Source organism: Mobula birostris, chromosome 6 (assembly GCF_030028105.1).
Source record: "Mobula birostris isolate sMobBir1 chromosome 6, sMobBir1.hap1, whole genome shotgun sequence".
Lineage (NCBI taxonomy): Eukaryota > Metazoa > Chordata > Chondrichthyes > Myliobatiformes > Myliobatidae > Mobula > Mobula birostris.
Genome location: NC_092375.1, coordinates 13569961 through 13595814, shown reverse-complemented (window position 1 = coordinate 13595814; position 25854 = coordinate 13569961).

Genomic DNA, 25854 nt, shown 5'->3' with positions numbered 1-25854 from the left:
GCTGGCATGTTGTTCCAAGCATTTTGGAAAACTCGCCACAGTTCTGCAGATCTTGGCTGTCTCGCTTGCTTCTGTTTCTCCAGGTAATCCCAGACAGCCTCATCAAGGCTCTGTGTATAAACAATCTAGGGTTCTGAAGACTTTTACACAGTACTGTATGTATATATATATAAACAAGAAGAGAGCACGTCCTGGATGATGAGGGTCCTTAATGACAGCTGCTGCCTTTTTTGACACATTGAGTTGTAAAGGTGTCCTTGATGGCGGGGTGGCTAGTGCCCACGATGGAGCTGGCTGAGTGTACAACCCTCTGCAGCATTTCCCCATCCTGTGCAGTGGCCCCTGCATATCAGACACTGATGCAGCCAGTTAGCATGCTTTAGTAAGAAGCAGTAAGAAACCTGCTAGAATCTTTCATGACATACCAAATTTCCTCAAAGTCCTAATGAAACATAGCCACTTGCATCAATATGTTGGGTGCATGATCGATCTTCAGAGATGTTGAAGCCTCAGGTACTTGAGGCTGCTCTTCCAGTGGAATGGTTGGTGCTCCCTTTTCTAGCACCTGCAGTCTCTTGTGTCTCCATTGAAAACTCCTTACGTGCCCAGGTAACAATACCTGATGTTATTTTTATTAATATTTATTCATTCCAAGGATGCAGGCATCCATCCCCATTCACCACAGAAATGAATAGTACACTCTTTCATTTATATAGTGAGGGGTCCGTGACACTGAGTTGGGTCTCAAGACACAAATAAACCAGATCATTTAACAAAGGCAGATGTCCTTCTCTAGAAGGGGCATTGTGGTAGCATAATGATTAGTAAAACCCTAATATAGCACCAGCAATACAGGTGCAATTCCCACCGCTGCCTGAAAGGAGTGGTGGATTTCTTCCTTGTGCTTCGCTTTCCTCCCACATTCCAAAGACATATGGGTTAGTAGGTTGTGGGCATGCTATGTGGGTGCTGGAAGCATGATGACACTTGCGAGCTGCCCCAGGCATAACTTGGACGGTGTTGGTCGTTGACACAAACAGTGCACTTCACTGTACGTTTTGATGTACAAACGCACCTAATGCCTTATCCTGTTTAAGCTCATTGTTACGTTTTGGTAACTCCCGAAATTAATTGAAAGAAAAACATAGAGCCAGGATTACTTAAATACATTGTTGGTTTTACTTTTAGTGAGACTTTATTACTTTATTGTCGCCAAACAATTGATACTAGAGTGTACAATCATCACAGCGATATTTGATTCTGTGCTTCGCGCTCCCTGGAGTACAAATCGATAGTAAATATAATAAAAATGTAAATTATAAATCATAAATAGAAAATAGGAAAGGGAAAGTAAGGTAGTGGAAAAAAACCAAGAGGCAGGTCTGGGTATTTGGAGGGTACGGCCCAGATCCGGGTCAGGATCCGTTCAGCAGTCTTATCACAGTTGGAAAGAAGCTGTTCCCCAATCTTGTTGCACAAATGGCTTGGAGGTATGATGATGTATGCCATTCATGAACTTTTACATAAAACCCATAATGAATTATTTAAATGAAGAATGCTTAATCAAAAAATATATTTGCAATTATTACTAAAATATTACATGAATATTAAATACACAACACTCATGATCACATAAAGAAGAGCCATATTTTTGTTTGGCTTCTCAGCTATCCTGATAGGTTTTGAACTCCTACCAAACAAACAGTGGTCCTCTGAATAAGAGCCCAACAAATTAAGTGCTATGCTGTCATGCTTATTGGTTTCCATATCATTTATTATCAGCATAGAAACTTGGGAGAGTTTGCAGAAATTGTGATGGAAGAGACTGTAGACTCCCTTGGTAAAAGAAGGCTGACATTCCTTTATGTTCTTTCAGGCTATGCTCATAAATCTTACATTTGAAATTCATGAGCAAAACAGAGCAAGTGATCTTAATAGAAAGTTAACAAAGGCACCCACGTGTTATGAAACCAATATTGTACTTTTTGAAGTCTAGCCACATTGATTGTAATGTCAGAATCACGGCCACTGATTTATGCTTCCTCTGACATCAACAAGAGGAAAACAAGATTTGCTGTTGTTTTATCCATCAGAATAGAGATAAAAATCTACAAATCTTTTATTTTGAGGTTTTGTTGATTAAAAATATTGAAATCAGATTCAAATTTATTATCACTGACATATGATATGAATGTGTTGTTTTACAGCAGCAGTGCAGTGCAAAGATATAAAATTACTATAATTTCAAAAAGAAAATAGTGCAGAAAAGGAATAACAAGGTCGTGTTTATGGGTTCATGGATGATTCAGAAACCTGATGGCAGAGTGGAATCAGCTGTTCTGAAAACGTTGACCGAGTATCTTGAAACTCCCTTTCCTCCTCCCTGATGGTAGTAAGATGGAATTTCTTGGATGGTGAGGGACATCTCCACCAGATAGCATTGAGCCATCTTGGTGTGGGGCTGAGAGGAAAACGAGTCAGACATGAGGAAGTGGCAGAGCAGACTCGATGGCCTAGTTCTGGTAATATATCTTACGGTCTTATGGAATACAAAAAAAAGCCAGAATTTTTTTGTTTTCTCATTGGCAATTATTCCTTTCTGCATGTAGTGACATATTGATTTATAGAGACCCTCACTGGGTTACAAGTATCCTAGTTACAGATTCCTGTGCACTCGAGCGAGCCACAAAAATTGGGTGGAACCGAGCAGAGCTGGGAGCGCTGAGCAGATTCACCCGCTTGCTTAACGACTCAGTAAGGTCAGCTACTTGCCATTCTTCCTGTGCCTGCTCACTCTCCCATCACACTGTGATCCTCTCCCACACACTATGTCTGGTCAATTCTGACGTACAGTGATGCAAGCAAGTTTGTAAACCCTGTAGTATTTTCTCTGTTTCTGCATAAATATGACCTAAAATATGATCAGATCTTCATGTAAGTCCTAAAACTAGATAAAGAGAACCCAATTAAATAAATAACACAATAAAACATTATACATGACAAACTCTAGCTGAGATTTCATGTGAGTGTTTTTCAACAGTGGCTTTCTCTTTGCTACTCTCCCGTAAAGCTACAACTGGTGAAGCACCCAGGCAAAAGTTGTTGTATGCGCAATCTCCCCCATCTCAGCCACTGAAACTTGTAACTCCGTCAAAGCTGCATAGGTCTCTTGGTGGCCTCCCTCACTAGTCCCCTTCTTGCACAGTCACTCAGTTTTTGAGGATAGCCCACCTGAGGCAGATTTACAGCTGTGCTATATTCTTCCAATTTCTTGGTGATTGACTTAACTGTACTCCAAAGGATATACAGTGACTTGGAAATGTTCTTGTATCCATCTCCTGACTTGTGCTTTTCAAAAACCTTTTTGCAGAGTTGCTTGGAGTGTTCTTTTGTCTTCATGGTGTAATTTTTGTTAGGATACTGACTCACCAGCAGTTGGACCTTCCAGATACATGTGTATTTTACTACGATCAATTGAAACACCATGACTGCATCAAAAACAGATCTCAATTTAACTAATTATATGACTTCTAAAAACAATTGGTTGCACCAGTGATGATTTGGCGTGTCATATTGGGGGTGGGGGGTGAAGAAATCAATTATTTTGTGTTTTATATTTGTAATTAATTCAGATTCCTCGGTAGAGGTCTGTTTTCACTTTGCCACAAAGAATCTTTTTCTGATGACCAGTGTGTCAAAAAAAAGCCAAATTAAATCCATTATGATTCAATGTTGTAAAACAATAAAACATGAAAACTTCCAATGGGGGTGAGTACTTTTTATGTACGTGCACACACACGCACACACACACACACACACACACACACACACATGCATGCACACACACACACTTGTTCGTTTATTTATTTGTTTGTTTATTGATTGATTGAGATACAGCGCGGAAAAGGCCCTTTTGGCCCTTCAAGTCAAGTCACCTGGCAATCCCCTGATTTAATCCTTGCCTAATCACAGGACGATTTACAATGACCAACCAGCCTATTAACTGGTACATCTGTGGAGGCATTGGACTAGCGACCTGAAGGTCGTGAGTTCGAGCCCCAGCCGAGGGAATGTGTTGTGTCCTTGAGCAAGGCACTTAATCACACAGTGCTCCGCGATGACATGGTGCCAAGCTGTATGGGTCCTAATGCCCTTCCCTTGGACAACATTGGTGTCATGGAGAGGGGAGACCTGTGGCATGGGCAACTGCTGGTCTTCCATACAACCTTGCCCAGAGTGAAGGCTTTCCAGGCACAGATCCATGGTCTCACCAGACTAACAGATGCCTTTTGTGGACTGTGGGAGGAAACCGGAGCACCTGGAAGAAACCCACATGGTCACGGGGAGAACGTATGAACCCCTCACAGGCAGCAGCGAGAATTGAACCAGGGTCACCTATACTGTAAGGTGTTATGCTAAGCACTACACTACAAAAAGTTAATTTAAGTAAGTAGTACAAAAACAGAGTGAAAGAAGCAATGATGTAGTGTTCATGGGTTCAACATTCATTCAGAGATCTGATGACAGAGAGGAAGAAGCTGGTCCTGAAACATTGACATATGTCAGTGATAATAAACTTGATAAATGTGATTCTAAGGAAAGCAGAGATATCTAGAGCTTATCCATTGACTAACTTTTCCAAGTGAGTGGTTACCTGTCTATCTTTATATTGATTTTATCTGGATTGTTTTCAGTGTGCAACCTCATTGCCGCATCTTTTATTTTACTTGAGTTAGCAAACCTCGCAAATATGTCAGGGATTCTAAAGTCATCATTAGTTCAATTCTGTTGTGTTATGTTCTGAAGTGCACACAATTAATAGCAGCAATCTACACTCAGTGGCCACTTTATTAGATACACCTGTACACCTGCTTGTTAATGCAAATATCTAATCAGCCAATCATGCACCAGCAACTCAATGCATAGAAACATGCAAACATGGTCAAGAGCTTCAGTTTAAATGGGGATCTTATCTGAAGATTTTTACTGATGGCTCAGTAGACCCAGAGAGCAGTAGGGCAGGATTTGGGATGTATGTGTCTCAACTTGGAGTTAAGATTGGTCACCGGGTTTCAGATGGTGTTTCTGTCTGTGCAACAGAATTATTAGCAATCCTCTGGGCCTTATGGTAGACAGAAGACTCTCGACCATGTAGGGTTATCATCTGCTCAGATTCTGCTGCTGCCTTAAAGGCTATAAAAGGGAATAAATCAAAAGCTTGTCTTGACATAGTTATTGAGATTCTCTTAGTGTTGTTTAGAGTAGGGAAGATGGGTCGTGCAGCTAGATTTTCATGGATTCCTGGGCATGCTGGGGTGGAGGGAAGTGAAATTGTGGATGGCATTGCAAAGTCTTCCTTACAGAGCAGGCAAGTAGAAATTAGAGTTCCCCTAGGCAGAGCAGAATTGAGAAGTAGGATCAAAAAGGTATTATTTTTCTAGTCACCCACTAGTTAAAAAGGTCTCACTGTTACCTTTTAAATTGTAGAGATATGGTAAAATTAACAAGACTTAGGTTGGAGCATTGTGAGCTAAACTATTATTTAAAGATAATAGGAAAACATCCTACTGGATTATGTGACTGTGGTAACCCAGAGACAGTCCAGCATGTTTTGCTGAGCTGTAATCGATATAAAATTGAAAGAAGCATGGTGTTCAAGAGGCTGTCTGGCTTAATATATTTTGGTTTTCTATTAAATCTTTGAATTGGCTATCAAGAGAACTAATATCTGATTGAAGAGTTTATTATTCAGTTTATACGTGAGACCAGGTTATATTCGAGAATTTGAGTTCCTTGAAGTTCTCTAATTAATTATAGGTCCTGCGGAGGGCAGTAATACACATAATTGCGTCTAAACTGCTGGAAATAGAAGAAGAAGAAGAAGAAGAGCTTCAGTTGTTGTTCAGACCAAACATCAGAATGGGGAAGAAATGTGATCTCAGTGACTTTGACCTTGGAATGATATTTGGTGCCAGGTGGGGTGGTTTGAGTATCTCAGAAAACGCTGATCTCCTGAGATTTTCTTGCATAACAGTCTCTAGAGCTTATAGAGAATAATGCGAAAGCAACCAAAAGACATCCAATGAGTGGCAATTCTGTGGGCGAAAACAGTTTGCTAGTGAGCGAGGTTAGAGAATGGCCAGAATGTTTTGAGCTGGCAGTAATTGAAATAACTGCAAATTACAACAGTGGTGTACAGAAGAGCATCTCTGAATGCACAACTTTAAGTGGATGGGCCACAGCAGCAGAAGACAACAACTTTCTCTCAGTAGTCACTTTATTAGATACAGGAGGTACCCAAATAAAGTGGCCACTGAGTGTACATCACAGAGATATCCGGTTTAAAACTCATAAGATTAATGTTACCGTGTTTCCTTTACCCAGCAATTACTCTATAGGGCTTAAATTAAGACAGTGACACACTTCTCATGAAGGAAATCGTAAAGCTTGTGTTTACTGGGTGTGCGTTCGCCATTCAGAATAAAGGCCCACCTGGCTACAGTGCCTATAAATGTCACCCAGCCCCCATTAAAGCTGATACATTACCTTGCAGTTCAAGTTCTCGTTCCTGTGCCTTAGCTTTCTAACCCAAGAGAGCCTGTCCAATCTCAAATGCAGAGAGCTGGTAGTTTATAATGAGGCAAGCTGTATCACTGATGAATGGTTTCAGTGGGTATAAAGTATAAAGGCCTCAGCATTTGACATGATAGCTCTTGTGATGCATGGACAATGTGCTCACTTTAGCTGCATGTCAGGTGTCAGATTGGTTGATTACCAACATCCGTCCTACCAAGGTCAAACTTTATTTTACTTTCCACATCAACGAGCAGCTGACGGTAACAGGGAATGTTGAGATAGCTTCTGAAATACAGTTGATATTTATAGCAAGCCTTTACTGACAAAACATTTACAAATTATATTTGCTAACAAGGCAAATCTTCTCCACTGGCACCTCCCAAAGCTGCAACCTCCAACACCTTAAAAGACAAGGGCACCATCCAGATATGAAATATATTGCAGTTCCTCTTCTGCGGCTCGATCTAATTTCTGGAACTGCTGACACAACAGTGTTGTGGAAGTATCTTCATGAGACTGGAGACCCTGTCAATAATGCTTCCACGCTGGTGAGCATGGAGCCACATGCCGGTGTCTCTACTTTCTTTGAAGATGAAGGAGATCACCATGTCGTCAAAGATTCTGACAGACTTCCGCAGGTTTATACTGGAACCCATTCTGTCATCACAACTTAGTATGAACATAGAAACACAAGGCTATAAGACATAGGAGCAAAATTAGTCATTTGGCCCATCCAGTCTGCTCCACCTTGCAAAATGGCTTCTTTTCCCTCCTCAGCCCTTCTCCCTGGCCTTGTCTTGATGCCATGGTCAATCAAGAGCCTATCAATCTCTGCCTTAAATACGCTCAACGACCTAGCCTCCACAATTGCCTGTGGTAACAAATTCCACAAGTTCACCACCCTCTGGCTAAAAAAATTTCTCTAGATTTCTGTTTTAAATGGACGTCCCTCTATCCTGAGGCTGTGCCCTCCCGCCCGAGACTCTCCCACCATCCAGTGCATCCCCCTTATCTATTCTATCTGTCATCTCCTCAAAGAATTCCAACAGGTTCATCAGGCAGGATTTTCCCTTAAGGAACCCATGCTAACCTTGTCCTATCTTGTCCTGCGGCACCAAATACTCCACAACCTCATCCTTAACAATTGACTCCAACATCTTCCCAACCACTGAGACCAGGCTAGCTGGTTTATAATTTCCTTTATGCTGCTTCCTTCCTTTCTAAAAGAGGGGAATGACATTTGCAATCTTCCAGTCCTCGGGAACAATGCCAGAGTCCAATGACCACCTATCCTATCCTGAGTCCCTTCACTCCGGTTCCCAACCCTCTGCCAAATTTGTTTAAACCCTCTCCAACAACTGTAACAAAGCTGCCCGCAAGAATATTGGTCCCCCTTGGGTTCAAGTGCAACCAGTCCCTTTTGTACAGTTTTTTCCTCTCCCAGAAGAGGTCCCAATGATCCAAGAACCTGAAGTCTTGCCCTCTCAACCACACATTTATCTGCCACATCATCCTGTTTCTACCCTCACTGTCACATTGCACAGGCAGCGTTCCACAAAATTACTACCCTGGAGGTTCTGCTTCTCAGCTTTCTGCCTAGCTGTCTAAATTCTCTCTTCAGGACCTCAGTGCTTTTCCTTCCTATGTCATTGGTACCAATATGTACCAAGTCATCTGGCTGGGCTCCCTCCCTCTCCAAAATGCTGTGGACATGACCGGAGACACCCCTGGCCCTGGAGCCTGGGAGGTAACATGCCGCCCAGGTGTCCCACTCAAATCCACAGAATCTCCTGACTGATCCTCTGACTGTTGAGTCCCCTATCACTACTGCTCCCCTCTTCTCCCATCTTCTCTTCTACACCGTGGACACATGCTCAGTGTCAGTTACCCTGGGAGGACACCTGCCACAAGAGTATCCAAAACGGTATACTCATTATTGAGGGGAATGGTCACGGGGGCGCACGGGGCTAACTGCCTATTCACCTTCCCATTCCTCCTCCTGACAGTCACCCAGCTACCCACCTCCTGTAACTTAGGGTGACCACTTCCCTGTATCTCCAATGAGTGATCTTGTCATTCTCCTGCCCAGGCCGAAAGTCATCCAGCTGCTGCTCTAGATCCCCAACACAGTCTTCTAGAAGCTGTAACTGGATGCGCTTTATGCAGATATTCTTCCCTGGGAGAGTCTGGATCTTCCAGGACTCCAACATCCAGCATGAAGACCACACAACGGCCATTTAAACTACACTATGTACCCCTGACACGGTAAGAAAAAAGGGACACTTAACAGAAATTTACCCAGGCAACTTAGCCAGAGCCAACACTTCTTATGAGCTGAAGCTTCCTTTGGGCTAAAGCCTGACACTCCCACTCTTACGACTGGCCCACTCCCAGCAATGGCTGCTCTGCTTGTCCCCTCTGTACTTTTATTTCCTCCTCTCTGCACTGCTCCTGTTAACCAGTGAGAAACCTTCTCACTGTGCGCTGCCCCTGTGCTGATTGGCCGCCAGAATAACACCAAATGCCCGCGAAGCTCTCCTTCTAAACGAGCGCCGCTGACCTGCAAGAAACCTCCTCAGTGCGCGCTGCCCCTGTGCTGATTGGTCTGCCAGAAAGAACATTGAACACTACAGCACAGTACAAGCCCTTCAGCTCACAATGTTGTGCTAAACTTGCAACCTCCTCCAAGAGGTACTACGGCAGTTGTACAAGGCCTTGGTGAGACCACACCTGGAGTATTGTGTGCAGTTTTGGTCCCCTAATCTGAGGAAGGATATTCCTGCCATAGAGGGAGTACAAAGAAGGTTCACCAGATTGATTCCTGAGATGGCAGGACTTTCATATGATGAAAGACTGGATCGACTAGGCTTATACACTCTGGAAATTAGAAGATTGAGGGGGGAGCTGATTGAAATGTATAAAATTCTAAAGGGATTGGACACGCTAGATGCAGGAAGATTGTTCCCGATGTTGGGGAAGTCCAGAACGAGGGGTCACAGTTTGAGGATAAAGGGGAAGCCTTTTAGGACTGAGATTAGGAAAAACTTCTTCACACAGAGAGTGGTGAATCTATGGAATTCTCTGCCACAGGAAACAGTTGAGACCAGTTCATTGGCTATATTTAAGAGGGAGTTAGATATGGCCCTTGTGGCTAAAGGGATCAGGGGGTATGGAGGGAAGGCTGGTACAGGGTTCTGAGTTGGATGATCAGCCATGATCATACTGAATGGCGGTGCAGGCTCGAAGGGCTGAATGGCCTACTCCTGCACCTATTTTCTATGTTTCTATGTTTCTAAGATTAGTCTAGTCCTTCCGTCTCACATTATCCTTATATTTTCTCTTGTCTGTGTGCCTATCTAAGTGTCTCTTAAATCTCCCTAATATATCTGCCTTAGCGGTGTATTTCACACGCTTAACACTATGTGTAAAAAAACTTTCCTCTGATATCCCCCTATAGTTCCCTCCAAACACCTTAATATTATGCCCTCTCATGTCACCAATTTCCATTCAGTGAAAAGGTACTGGCTGTCCATTTTATATGCATCTCTTCTCATCTTCTACACCTCTATCAGGTTGCCTCTCATCCTGTGGGAGGTGTGGAAACTCCAATGCTTTGGAATGCAAGAGAGGCTACAGAAAGTAGTGGATTCAACCTGTCCCATCACATTTACCATTCCCCCCACCACTGTGGGGACATCTACAAGAGCTGATGTCTCAGGAAGGTGACATCCATTATCCAGGGACCCCACTTTCCCACTGCTGTCATCAGGCAGGAGGTGCAGGAAACTGAAAACCCACACCTGAAGGTTCAAGAACAGTTACTTCCCGACTGGCATCAGGTTCTTGAAAAACACTCGCATAATTCATGTTAATTTAAGTTAGTTTATTTATTTATTAGGATGCAGTGCAGAACAGGCCCTTGCAGCTCTGCGAGCCAGCAAGCACTAATCTAATCCTAGCCTAATCACGGGATAATTGTAGGGTTAATTTACAATGACCAGTTCATCTCCCAACTGGTACATCTTTAGGCTGTGAGAGAAATTGAACCTGGGTCACTGCTCATCACCATACTACTGTGCTGTGTTAAAGTTATGTTAACTTATGTTTGTTCTCATCTTGTACTGTGCTGATGCTACAATCTGCTCATATACTGAGCGTATATATGCCGATGGCAATAAACTTAAACTTGAAAGAGGACAAAGTGCTCATCCACTAATCTCAAAACTCCCCACCACTATAGACCTATATGGTTTCCGGTATGGATAGATAGACTCTTGATCTCACAATCTTCCTCATTATGATGTTACACCTCACTGTCTATCTGCAGAGTACTGTGTCTGTCATCATTACACTTTAATCTGCATTCTGTTATGGTTTTACCTTGTTCTACCTCAATGCCCTGTGTAATGACTTGATGTGTATGCAAGACAAGCGTTTCACTGTATCACGGTATATGTGACAATAACAAACCAATTCCAATTCCATTCCTAATATCCTGTCTAATCATAATAATTCTCTCTCTCACAATCTCTCTCTCAATCTCCCCTCTCCCTCTCAATCTCCTGCTCTCAACTGCCCCCTCTCAGTTTCCCTCTCCCTCTCTCCCTCTCTCAATCTCCCTCTTCCCTTCTCAATCGCCTCTCTCAATCTTCTTCTCCCTTTCAATCTCTCAATCTCTCTCTCAATCTCCCTCTGCCTCACCGTTCAACAGATTTCTTGACTCAGTCACCCATAACTCTCTTCAGCAGGAAATTCATGATGGCTTGAGAGAAAAAAAAATTCTATTGTAATTTGGCAGTCCCTTCCTCTGAAACCGTGTTCCCCCTGGTTGTTCAAACCCCTCTGTATCTACCCTTCAAAGCCCACTAAGAAACTTTGGTTGCAATAAGATTATCTTTTATTTTTCTAAGCTCCTTTGCACAAGGGACTTTCAGGACAGGTCATGATCATGTCAAGGGAAAGCTTATTGCATTTCTGAAGGAGAATCACCATTAAGATTAAATTGAATTCATTTTCCACTTGTATTCACTCAAGAGCTAATTAATTGCAAAGCACAAACCAGGGATAAAGTGCACTAGTGTACAAGGCGTTCACTAGGTATTTTACTGACCTTGATCGCAGAGTCACAAACTCTACTCTTGTGGGTGCGCTCTGTCTTTGTTGAGTAAACGATTCATGTCACCTGCCCACAGGCTGTTGTAAACATTTAATTAGATTAATGTTCGTGATGGGTTGTGTCATGAATGACTGATTTTTATCTACTCATTGATGTATCAAGTGCTGACATCTCCAAACTCTGGAACAGCTTTCCCATTTGCCGGGAATTTCTGTTGATGCTCAGTTCATTTGCTGCCTTGATGAAACCAGCACTGTCCTCATTCCAAATTTTTTGCATTACCACACAGCTTATCTGTAATTCCTGAACAGTAAATCGTTTGTACTCTGTCCTGCAGTGACAAAGTGAACACCTTGCTTCCTCTTTTGATATTCCATTGCTATCAGACTGTAGGGAAGATTAAAGAGGCATGTGCATAACTATGGCTTTCTAAACTTTTCTGCATGTCTTTCAGCGGCGCAGTGGTGTAGTGGCTAGCACAACGCTTTACAGTGCAGGTGACCCAGGTTCAATTCCCGCTGCCTCCTGTAAGGAGTTGAAATATTCTTCCCGGGGAGGCTGTGTAGGTTTCCTTTGAGTGCTCTGGTTTCCTCCCACAGTCCAAAGACCTACTGGTTGGTAGGTTAATGAGAATATACCGAGAATTTTTTAAAAATATGGTTAATTCTCTTAAAAAGATTTGGACCAGGGTTTCACCACCTTGATTATCCATGGACCAATGCCATTAAGCAAGGAGTCCATGGATCCCAGGCTGAGAACCCCTGCTTTAGAGGGATAAGTGTAAAATGTGGGCAGAAAGTACTAGATTAGATGACAGTCTTGGTTGGCATGGACTAGTTGGTCCTATTTCCATACTGTAGGATTCTATGGCCCTAAGGTCAATGTGTAGCTGATGGCTGGCATAGACTCAAGGGGCTGAAGGGCCTGCTTCTGTGCTATATTTCTCAACAACTCCGTGGCCATGACACTTGCTATGTAAGGAATAAATATTGGAAATATTGTATGCAATACCTTGAACAGGCAAAGTATTGAGCCAAACGCTAGAAACATACAAATGTCCCATTACAGACAAAATTACCTAAAACCCAGAACTATTCAAAATTCCCCTATAAATCTCAACACACTTGGTTGATGCAGCCACCAGTTTACCCTACATGGTTTAACTTTGCCTTGGTAAGCAGAAGATTCCAGCTCCTTACAGCCAATGAAATATAAATTAAGGTCACTGTTGTAACTCCAGAGCAAAATGCTGCAGATGATGGACATCTCCAATAAAATCAGAAAATAATGCTAACACTCAGCCAGCCAACTGTTGTAGAGAGAAGCAATCTGTTGGGTCAATGAGCTACCATCAGAACTGTTGTATTTGTTGGGGGTTCATTTTTGGAAGATAATGCAAGGTGCAATGACTTTTAAAGTTGAAAGTAAATTCGTTATCAAAGTATGAATTTGTGAGCTTTAAGATTCATCTTCTTGCAGGCATTTGCAGTAAAACAAAATAAATACAATAGAATTTACAAAAAGAAACTCTATATAAACAGACAAATACTGACAAACAACTTAAGCATATAAGAAGATAAACTGTGCAAATAATAAAAAATATAATACTGAGAATGTGGGTGGCAAAGAGTCCTTGAATGTGCGTCTGTAGGTCATAGAATCGTTCCTACAATTGTACACAAACATTTCCTTCTAGCTCATGAAGTCGTACAGCAATACAACATGGATTACATAGAAACATAGAAACATAGGTGCAGGAGTAGGCCATTCGGCCCTTCGAGCCTGCACCGCCATTTATTATGATCATGGCTGATCATCCAACTCAGAACCCTGCACCAGCCTTCCCTTTGGCCCATGACCCACATAATTATAATTTCCTATCTTCCGCCCATAACCCACTAAGCCTCTTCCCACAGTGTACTTAGCCAAATGATTCTTAAATGTACCTTCTGGAATAGAGCTGGGAAGCTCTAGTCTTTGTGGGTGTTGTTGGATTTTGGACACATTAGTAACGCACTTTGAACAGGGTTCGATCTGGAGGACTTGAAGTGGCAATACAGGAGGGCTCCACTCAGAGATCAGCTGGCTTCCACACAGACTGACAATCAATTTTAGTCAATCCTGCATTAGCCCTGATCCAGACTGAGCAGTCCACAGAGTGAAATCGCTCTAAGTTGTCCAACCACGTACTCCCAGGGCCAGACACAAAGTGAAACTATCCAGCCACAACACCAGTCATGCAACGAAGCTCCCTCTGCACCATCCCATCACACAAGAAACATTGTCAATGTTGCAATGTCAGAAATGCAGCAGTCATTTTGTATACAGCATTCCCCCATAACACGATAATCTTTATTAATTGGTATTGATTGTGGTGGTTGTCCGTCATATCCAACAATGACAGGAACTGTACGGGAGAGTTTTTAAAGTGGAAGAGCTGGGACAGTTCCAACCTCTCAACCTCAGAATGTGATACCTGACTGAGTACTAAAGACCTGTGTTGACCAGCTGGCTGGAGTCTTCACCAATATCTTTAAGCTCTTGCTTCGGCAGTTTGAGGTACCCACCTGATTCAAACGGGTTTCAATTATACCGCTGCCTAAGAAGAATGTGGAAACCTGCCTCAATGGCTATCATCCAGTAGCATTTGCATCCACTGTAATGAAGTGTTTTGAAAAGTTAATGATGAAACATACCAACTCCAGCCCGAGAAGCGACTTGGATCTGCTCCAATTTGCCTGCTGGCACAACAAAAGCCATTTCTTTGGCTCTTCAGTTAACCCTGGAACATCTGGACAGCACAGATACACACATCAGGAAGTTCTTTATCGACTGCAGCTTGGTATTCAATACTATCATTCCCTCAAAACTAATCAATAAGCTTCAAGACCTTTGCCTCAATATCCCCTTGTGCAATTGGATCTTAGATTTCCTCACTTGCAGATCCCAGTCAGTTCAAATTGTCAACAATATCTCTTCCATAATCTATATCAGAACAAGCTCACCAGAAGACTCTGAGCTTAACCCTCTGCTCTACCCTCCTTATGGTTTTAACTGTGTGGCTAAGCACAGCTCCAATGTCATACTTAAGTTTGCTGATGACACCACTGCCGTAAATGGTATAAACATGGTGATGAATCAGTATTTAGGAGGGAGATTAAAAATCTGGCTGAGTGGTGTCAAAACAACAACCTCTTACTCAATGCCAGCAAGATCAAGGAGCTGATTATTGACTTCAGTAGGAGGAAACTGGAGGTCCATGAACCAGTCCTCATCAGGAGAGCAGAGTAGAGAGGGTCGGTAACTTTAAGTTCCTCAGTGTTATCATTTCAAAGGACCTGTCCTGGGCCCAGCACGTAAGTGCAATTATGAAGAAAGCACGGCTGTGTCTCTACTTCATTAGGAGTTTGCAAAGATTCAGCATGACATCTAAAACATTGACAAACTTCTATAGAAGTTTGGTAGGGAGTACAGTGCGTATAAAAAGTATTCACCCCCCTCCTGGAAGTTTTCATGTTTTATTGTTTTACACATTGAATCACAATGGATTTAATTTGGCTTTTTTATTGACACTGATCAACAGGAAAAGGATCTTTCATGTCAAAGTGAAAACAGATCTCAACAAAGTGATCTAAGTTATTTACAAATATAAAGCACAGAATAATTGATTGCATAAGTATTCACCCCCATCAAGACAGTATTTAGTAGATGCATCTTTGGCATCATTTACAGCATTGAGTCTATAGGGATAGGTCTCTATCAGATTTGCACATCTGAACACTGCAATTTTTCCCAATTCTTTATTATAAAATTACTCGAGCTCTGTCAGACTGCATGGGGATCACGAGTGAACAGCCCTTTTCAAGTCCAGCCACAAATTCTCAATTGGATTGTGGTTTGGACTCTGACTTGGCCACTCCAGGACATTAACTTTGTTGTTTTTAAGACATTCCTGTGTAGCTTTGGCTTTATGCTTGGGGTCATTGTCTTGCTCAAAACAAACCTTTTCCCAAGTTGCAGTTCTTTTGCAGACTGCATCAGATTTTCCTCCAGGATTTCCCTGTATTTCAATAGGTTTCAATAGGTACATTTAATGTCAGAGAAATGTATACACTGTACATCCTGAAATTCTTTTTCTTCACAAACATCCTTGAAAACAGAGGGGTGCCCCAAAGTATGAATGACAGTTAAATGTTAGAACCCCAAAGCCCCCCCCAGCTCCCCCCTCCCACACATAAGCAGCAGCAAAGCGACGAACACCCCCTCACTCACCAGTAAAAAAGCATCAGCACCCTCCACCGAGCACTCAAGCATGCAGCAAAGCATCAATAAAGACACAGACTTGCAGTACCCCAAGACTACTCATTCACCCAGTAATTCGACAAACCACAGGTTCTCTTTCTCCCTAATAACGGAAAAAGATGTGACCCCGTTTCACAGCGAGAGGGGAGACATAACAAAACTACTCACTGATTTATGGTGTTAAAAGTCTGTTGCATCGCTTCATATGAACTATTTTCCCAAAGCTCTTGGGCACACAGCCAGCAGCCAGCTCACTGCTTTCGATCTTCCGTGTACTCCCATGACACACCAGTTTTCTGCAGCGGCACTGACCTCAAATCTGCCCCCCTCCAGAGCCACAAAAATCCAGCACCCTGAAGGCATGGTAGTCTTTCGGGCCTCATCCTTGGCATATCGGAAAGAGGCTGGTCATGAGGCCCTGAGAGCAGGTCCCATTCCCACAAAGAACCAAAGTCAGAGTGCAACTCCAGGTCAAGGGTCTTCAAAAGAACTCTGAAAAGGGAAAAAAAAGAGTTATTAAGGATAGAAATAGAGCTGTTTCCAAAGATGCAAGCGAAGGAATCGCCATTAGGCACCATCATCCTGAGCTCCGGCTTCTTTTGCTATATTCATTTTACCCTCTACCTTCATAAGCCTTCCAGGGCCTGCTGCAGTGAAGCATCCCCACAACATGGTGTAGCCACCACCATGCTTCATGGTAGGGATGGGTGTGTTTTTGATGATGTATGGTGTTTGGCTTATACCAAATACAGCGTTGAGTCTGATGGCTGAAAAGCTCAATCTTGGTTTCATCAGACCATATAGCTTTCTTCCTGCTCAGTTCAGAGTCTCTCACTTGCCTTCTGGCAAATTCTAGTTGAGATTTTATGTGTGTTTTTAACAGTAGCTTTCTCTTTCACACTCTTCCATAAAGCTGTGACTGGTGAAGCACCTGGGCAACAGTTGTTGTATGCACAGTCTCTCCCATCCCAGCCACTGAAGCTGGTAACTCCTTCAGAGATGCCATATGTCTCTTGGTGGCCTCCCTCACTAGTCCCCTTCTTGCACAATCACTCAGTTTTTGAGGATGGCCTGCGCCAGACAGAATTACAGCTGTGTCATATTCTTTCCTTTTCTAGGTGATTAACTTAACTGTACTCCAAGGGTTATTCAGTGACTTGGAAATTTTCTTATATCCATGTCCTGACTTGTGCTTTTCAATAACCTTTTCACAGAGTTGCTTGGAGTGTTCTTTTGTCTTTATGGTGTAGTCTTTGTCAGGATACTGACTTGCCAGTAGTTGGACCTTCCAGATACAGGTGTACTTTTACTACAATCAATTGTAGTACCATGACTGCACTCAGGTCTCCAAAAACAGATCTCTGTTTAACTAATTATGTGACTTTGAAAACCATTTGACTACACCAGTGATGATTTGGTGTGTCCTATTAAAGGGCGTAGTAGGTGAATACTTATGCAATCAATTATTTTGTGTTTTATATTTGTAGCTAATTTAGATCATGAAAGAACCCTTTTCTTTTGATCAGTGTCAAAAAGCCAAATTAAATCCATTGAGATACAAAGTTGAAAACTTCCGGGGGGGGAGGGGGCAGTGGTGAATATAGGCACTGTATATTGACTGGTTGCATCACAGTGGCAGTAAGGGGCAGAATGTAGGGAGTTGGCCTTCTGTCAACTAGGAGTAAAGCAATGGAGTAAAACAAAGCATTATACTCACCAGCACTTGCATCGCTCACCTTGACAGACACAAAAGCTGACCCGAGAAATGAAGAGTTCATACAATGTTTGAGATGATTAATAGATTCGGACTAGTTTGTGTGCATGCTTGCCAAAAGCCTATCTTCATCGAAAGAAAGGAAATGATTTGTGATTGTATCTCACTCAAATGAACCCCGGTCTTTCAAAGACCCATCAGAGATTCAATGCCTCATGTAACATCTGTTACCCCTGACTGATATTGACATGAAAGTTCAGCAACTTGAAGCTATCCAGAAGCGAACATGTCACCAGCTGCAAATAGCGCGCCTGAACTTTATAGTTCAATGTCTTCCAGCACCATCAATCAAATCACTTCTCCAGTCTACGCACACTTCAGTTACACAGTTGCTCAGTATAAAGAATAAAGAAATACTGGCGTCCTTTGGGCCAAGATGCCTTGATGCATTGGTTAAATGGCCAGTTACATTCCTTGGTAAGTGGCCTGATGCGCTGGTTATTCAATATTTCCTTAATGATATGATCAGCTAAAAAGACTGTGACAAAGAAGGAAAGAAATTTCAACACCTCGATGACAAAATACCATACAAATCTGAAAGCAACAAATCATGCTATGGCAACTTTGATGGAAGATTATCAACTATTCCTCTCCACAGATGCTGCCGGGCCAGTTGAATATTTCTGACCACACACAGAATGCTGGAGGAAATCAGCATCTATGGAGGGGAATAAACAGTCGATGTCTTGGGCCAGGATTGTTTACCAGGACTGGGAAGAAGCCAAATTAAGAAGGTGGCAAACTGGGGTGGAGGAGGGGAAGCTGACAGACGATAAATGACAAACAAGAGGGAATCTGCAGATGCTGGAAATCCAAGCAACATACACAAAATGCTGGAGGAACTCAGCAGGCCAAGCCGCATCTAAGGAAAGAGTACAGTAAACGTTTCAGGTCAAGGCCCTTCAGCAGGACTAAAAAAAAGATGAGGATTTAACAGGTGGGGGAGGGGAGAGAGAAACACAAGGTGATAGGTGAAACCGTGAGGAGGAGAGATGAAGTTAATAGCTGGGAAGTTGAATGGTGAAAGAGATACAGGGCTGGAGAAGGGGGAGAATGATAGAAGAGGACAGAAGACCGTGGCAGTAAGAAAAGGAGGGAGGAGAACTAGAGGGAGGCGATGGGAAGACAAGGAGATGAGATGAGAGAGGGAAAAGGGGATGGGGAATGGAAAAGGAGAGGGCGGGGGGACATTACCAGAAGTTCAAGAAATCAGTGTTCATGCCAACAGGTTGGAGGCTACCCAGGTGGAATATAAGGCATTGTTCCTCCAACCTAAGTGTGGCTTCATTTCCTCCAACCTAAGGTTGGATATACCATTGAAACATTCAATTTGCCTTCTTTGCACAGACTCAACCTGTACATTAACCTTCTGGGATTCTTGCACAAGGACACCTAAGTCTCTCTGCATCTCTGATGTTTGAACCTTCTCCCCATTTAGATAATAGTTCCTTTTACCAAAATGCATTATCATACATTTCCCAACACTGTATTCCATCTGCCACTTCTTTGCCCATTCTTCCAATTTGCCTAAGTCTTGCTGCAATCACATTGCTTCCCCAGCACTATCCCCCTCCACCTCTCTGTGTATCATCCAAAACCTTTGCCACAAAGCCATCAATTCCACTATCTAAATCATTGACAAACAATGTGAAAGGCAACAGTCCCAATACTGACCCCTGACAAACACCACTAGTCACTGGCAGCCAACCAGAAAAGGCCCCCTTTATCCCATTTGCACTTCCTGCCGGTCAGCCATTCCGTTATCCATACCAGTATCTTTCCAGTAATGCCATGGGCTTTTATCTTGTTAAGCAGCCGCATGTGTGGCATCTTATCAAGAACCTTCTGATCCAAGTAAGTGACATCCACTGCCTCCCCTTTGTCCACCTTGCTTGTTAATTTGCTCAAAGAACTCTAACAGATTTGTCAGGCAAGATTTCCCTTTACAGAAACCATGCTGACTTTGACTTATGTTATCATTAGTCTCCAAGTACTTTGAAACCTCATCCTTAAGAATAGACTGCAACACTTTCCCAACCACTGAAGTTAGGCTAACTGGCCTATAGTTTCCTTTCTTTTGCCTTCCTCACTTCTTAAAGAGTGGAGTGACATTTGCAATCTTCCAGTCCTCTGGGACCATGCCAGAATCAAATGATTCCGACAACCCATTCAATCCTGGAATAATTCTTGTGAACCTCCTGTGAACTCTCTCCAGTTGCAACACATCCTTGCTAAGATAATGGGCTCAAACCCGCTCACAGTACTCCAACTGAGTCCCACCAGTGCTTAATAAAGTCTCAACATTACATCCTTGCTTTTATATACTAGTCCTCTTGAAATGTCTCTACTTCCTCAAATCTACCTGGCCCTCCACCTTTCTTTGTATCATCTGCAAACTTTGCAGCAAAGCCATCAATTCTATCATCCAAATCATTGGCATATAACGTAAAAAGAATTGGTACCAACACAGACCCCTGTAGAACACCACTAGTCACCATCAGCCAGCCAGAAAAGTTTTCCTTTATTCCCACTCTTTGCTTCCTGCCAATCAGCCACTGCTTTATTCATGCTAGAATCTTTCCTGTGATACTATGGGCTTGTAGTTTGTTAAGCAGCCTCATGTATGGCACCTTGTCAAAGGCCTTCTGCAAATCCAAGTACACAACATCAACCAATTCTCCTTTGTCTATCCTGCTTGTTATTTCTTTAAAGAATTCTAACAGATTTGTTAGGCAAGTTTTTCCTTGAGGAAAGCATTCTGACTATGGCTTATTTTATCATCTGCTTCCAGGTACTCTGAAACCTCATCCTTAATAATCGACTCCACCATATTCCCAACCACTGAAGTCTGACTAACTGTCCTATAGTTTCTTTTCTTCTGCCTCTCTCCCTCCTTGAAAAATAGAGTGACATTTGCAATTTTCCAGTCTTCTGGAAACATTCCAGAATCTAATGATTGTTGAAAGATCAATACTAATGCCTCCACGATCTCTTCAGCCACCTCTTTCAGAACTCTGGGTGTACACCATCTGGTCCAGGTTTCTTATCCACCTTCAGACCTTTCAGTTTCCCAAGAACCCTCTCTCTAGTTATGGTAACTTCGTACACTTTATGCCCCCTGACAACATGCTGCTCGTGTTTTGCCACAGTGAAAACTGATGCAAAATGATTTTTCAGTTTGTCTGCCATTTTGTTGTCTTCATTACTACCTCTCCAGCATTGTTTTCCAGAGGTCCGAAATCCACTCTTGCAATTTTTTAAACTTTGTGTATCTGAAGAAACTCTATTCTCTTCGTTAATATCATTGACTAGCTTACTTTTGTATTCTATCTTTACCTTCTTAATGACATTTTAGTTGCCTTCTGTCAGTTTTTAAAAGCTTCCCAATGCTCTAACTTCTCGTTATTTTTTGCTCTGTCTTTGGCTTTTATGGTGGACAGCGTGCTGACAAAAAGCAAAAGTGCAGATGTTGGAAATATGAAATGAAAACAGAATATATTGGAAATACTCAACAGGTTAGGTTCCATCTCTGGAAAAGCTGAGCTATTGGTATGAAGATAAATTTTCAGAACTGAGTAAGAGAGAAATCTTAATTTACAAAGAGGGTGTTGAGGAGACGGATAGGAAAATCCAGTCAGTGGGTTAATGGGAGCAAGGAGAGAATGGGAATACAAACGTAGAAGAACAACATTGAACAGCACAGGAAGAGGCTCTTCAACCGATCACTATGCTGCATGACATATGACAATAGACAATAAGTGCAGGAGTAAGCCATTCAGTCCTTCGAGGCAGCACCGCCATTCACTGTGATCATGGCTGATCATCCACAATCAGTACCCTTTTCCTGCCTTCTCCCCATATCCCTTCACTCCGCTATCCTTAAGAGCTCTATCTAACTCTTTCTTAAAAGAATCCAGAGAATTGGCCTCCACTGCCTTCTGAGGCAGAGCATTCCACAGAACCACAACCCTCTGTGTGAAAAAGTGACGTGGGCGATCATGATGGTTCTTGGTAAATTTTTCTCCAGAAGTGGTTTTCATTTGCCTTCTTCTGGGCAGTGTCTTTACAAGACCGGCAATCCCAGCCATTACTAATGTTCTTCATGGATTGTCTGCCTGGTATCAGTGGTGGTATAACCAGGGCTTGTGAAATGTACCAGCTGCTCATACGACCATCCACCACCTGGTCCCATGGCTTCACCTGACCCTGATCGAGGGCGCTAAGCAGGTGCTACACCTTGCCCCAGGGTGATCTGCAGGCTAGCGGAAGGAAGGAGCACTTTATACCTCTTTTGGTAGATCTCCACCCTGCCACTCCACGAAATATTACCAAACTGATTAAACTAGTAATTAAATGCTTAACTAGTCCAATCTGTTCTACCTACTCAGTGCCATACTCCTCCATTGTCTGCATGCTCATCTGCCTTAGAGCCTGTATCATACTTGCCTCCACCACTATTCCTGGCTACACATTTTAGACACCCACCACTCACTATGTTAAAAAACTTGTTCTGCAAATTCCTTTGAACTTACCCCCTCTCATCTTAAATGCATGCACTCTGGTATGAGCCATTTTGGCTCTTGGGAAAAAGATGTCAATTATCTTCTCTATTTGCGCCTCATAATTTTATAAACCTCCAGCAAGTCTCCTCTCAGGTTCCACCGTTCCGGGGAAAACAGCACAAGTTTATCCAGCCTCTTTCTGTAGCACATACCTCCTAATCTAGGCAGCGTCCCGATAAACCTCTTCTACTCCCTCTCCAAATGCAGGTCTGTGGGACTGCACGGTAGTGTGGTGTTTCGCACGATGCTCTACAGCACGGCGACCAATGATTCAATTCTTACCACTGCCTGTGATGAGTTTGTATATTCTCCTCACGACCATGTGGGCTTCCTCTGGGTGCTCGGGATTCCTCCCACATTCTGAAGATGTATGGGTTAGGGTTAGTAAGATGTGGACATGCATAGATCCTAGTGATCTGATTCGATGAAAATGACAGATTTCACTGTATGTATCGATGTACACGCAATTCAAAATTCAAGATTCAAGATAGTTTATTGTCCTTCTGTTCATGAGTGTAAAAGAGAACAAAATGATTGTTACTCTGGATCAGATGCAGCATAAAAAGATGCAATAAACATCATGAAAATTAAAAAGGCACAATATAAATATAAAAGTAATCCTAAAAACACAATGTACAAGTATCTATTATATACATAGATTGATTTATAAAGTGACGATAGGTGATGTGGATGTACTGGTGATCTGCTGTGGTGGGGTGGATTAATGGGTGGATGTGTTGATCAGCCTGACAGCTCGAGGGAAGAAAATATTTCTGAATCTAGTGGTCCTGGTGTGGAAATTGTGCAGCTTCTTCCTTGATGGGAGTGGGACAAACAGAATGGATGGGATCCTTCATGATGTTGCTAGCCTTTTTCCTGCATCTTTCTCTATCTGTGTCCTTGATGGTCCCTAGTCCGGTGCCAGTAATGTGCTGGGCAGTTTTAACTACCCACTGTAAAGCCCTCCTGTCTGCCACGATTTCGTTTCTGTATCACACATGTTAGGATGCTCTCACCAGTGTAACAGAAGCTAAGTGAAAATCAAAAAGGGATTGTAGATACTGGAAATCTAAACTAGAATCAGAAGAAAATTATGAGGGGTATAGATAGGGTAAATGCAAGCAGGCAGATTCCACTGAGGTTGGGTGGGACTACAACCAAAGGTCATGGGTTAAGGGTGAAAAATTGAAGTTTAAGAGGAACATGAGGGGAAAGTTCATCACTCAGAGGGTGGTGAAAGTGTGGAATGAGCTGCCAGCACAAGTGGTGCATGTGAGCTTGATTTCAACTTTTAGGAGATGCTTGGACAGGTACATGGACAGTAGTGGTACGGAAGGCTATGGTCCCGGAGCAGGTTGATAGGAGTAGGCAACTTAAAAGATTTCAGCATAGACAAGATGGGCTGAAGGGCCTATTTCTGTGCTGTACTTCTCTATGACTCTAGGACAGGGATCTCCTGTTCCTCTTCCTATAGATGCTGCCTGACCTGCTGAGTATTTCTTGCATTTTCTGTGTTTATTAAATAGGACTTACTGGCTGTTGACATTTAGGGCAGCAATGAAGGTCCTCCACCTCTGGTGATGTTCAGGGCTTCCTTTATCATGCCAGTAGCTTCGTCTCAGTTTTCACTACTGTCAGCTGTGCAAGTCCTGGGTGGAGACTCAGGAATACTGTCGCACTCAGATGCAGAAGCATTCTTCTTTGCTGTTTGCGTAACAATTTTGTTTTACCAGTCGGGGTTGTTAGCCCTGAATTGAACCACCGAACCTGGAGGACCAGTGGACCACTCTTAGTGTGGCTTCTGTTCTTTGACCTATTTGGCATGGGTGACCCTCCCAAAAGCCAAAGGTTAAAGCCCTGACTCAAGCCGACATAGTTCTCTGGGTCATTGAGGCACGCAAGCCTCCAAACCACAGGGTTGTGATCCTCTTGGAGGTGTTAAACAGGAAGCTCAGGGATATCTCTATGGACTGAACACAGGTGTTCTGCAAAGTGGCAAAATCAAGTTTATCGTCATACGCACAAATACAAGTACGTGTTCAGTATACACAATAACAATCTTACTTGCACCATCGTAGACTCATAAGAAAACTTAAATTATGCTCAATTTTACAAGTTGAAATAGAATTAATTCTATTATTTCTCTTCTTGGATCCTCACTTCCTTGTCTTTGAGTAAGTTAACTGATAATCTGGTAATTAAACACACTATGAGGATTTGGATACAATTTGGAAAATATTTTGGCTTATTGAAATTTTCTCTTTCGAGTCCCATTTTTTCTAATTTTTTTTTAAACCCTCTATGATTGATGTGGTTTTTAAAGAATGGGATAGATTAGGTATTAAATGCTTTCAGGACTTGTTTGTAGAGGGAAGTCTTTTTTCATTTGAACAATTCTCAGCTAAATATAATTTACCCAAAATGTATTTTTTTCAATACCTACAAATAAGAGATTTTTTACAGTCTCAAATAAGTGCATTTCCTAAAAGTCCTGATAAGAATCTACTAGATGTAATCTTTAATCTGAAACCTTTTTATAATGGATCTATATCTAATATTTATAATATGCTGTTGGGAATGAGAAGTGTTCCTTAAGATAAAATTAAAAATCTTTGGAACAAGATTTACAGACTTCAATTTCTGAGGAAACTTGGAATCAAATTTTTTAATTGGTTAACACTTCATCGTTATGTGCCCGTCACTCTCTCCTTCAATTTAAAGTGGTCCATTAGGGCCCATATAACTAAGGATAAGTTGTCTCGTTTTTATTCAGATATATCTCCGTATTGTGATAAATGTAATATTGGAGAAGCTTCACTCATTCATATATTTTTGTCATGTCCGAGTCTTGGAAAATATTGGAAAGAAGTATTTCAAGCCTTTTCGATACTTTTTAAAGTAAATTTCAAGCCTAATCCTTTGTCTGCTTTATTTGGTATTGTTAGAGGAAAGGATATTATTTTGGAGCCATCTGATTTGCACAGTTTGGCTTTTATGTCTCTTATGGCCAGAAGGATGTTTTTGCTTAAATGGAAAGATGTGACCCCTCCTATTCATGCCCAATGGTTACGTGATGTGATGTCATGTTTAAATTTAGAGATGATTCAATGTTCAATCTTTGAAACTAATCAAGACTTTCAAACATTGTGGGGACCTTTTCTGAATTGTTTTGAAAACTTTTGATTTGCTGTTAAAGCACAGATGATGACTAAAAATACTTTTTTCTTTTTTTCTACTAATCAGCTTTGTTCTTGGTAGTGGGTTAGATTATTTTTATATAATAAAATTATTATTTTTCAATGTGACAAACTAATTGACTTGTAAGGAGTCTTTGTATGTGATTTAGTTTAATGTATTGATATTTTTTTTCTGTACTGTATTCTTATGTATGTAAATTAATAAAAATATTGGAAAGAGAAATAGAATTAATATAGAGAAAAATAATGTTGACTGTAGTGCATTGTGGTCAAGTGGTCTTGCTGTACTGAGGTAGTGATTAGGGTGGTTCAGGTTGGTTCAAGAAC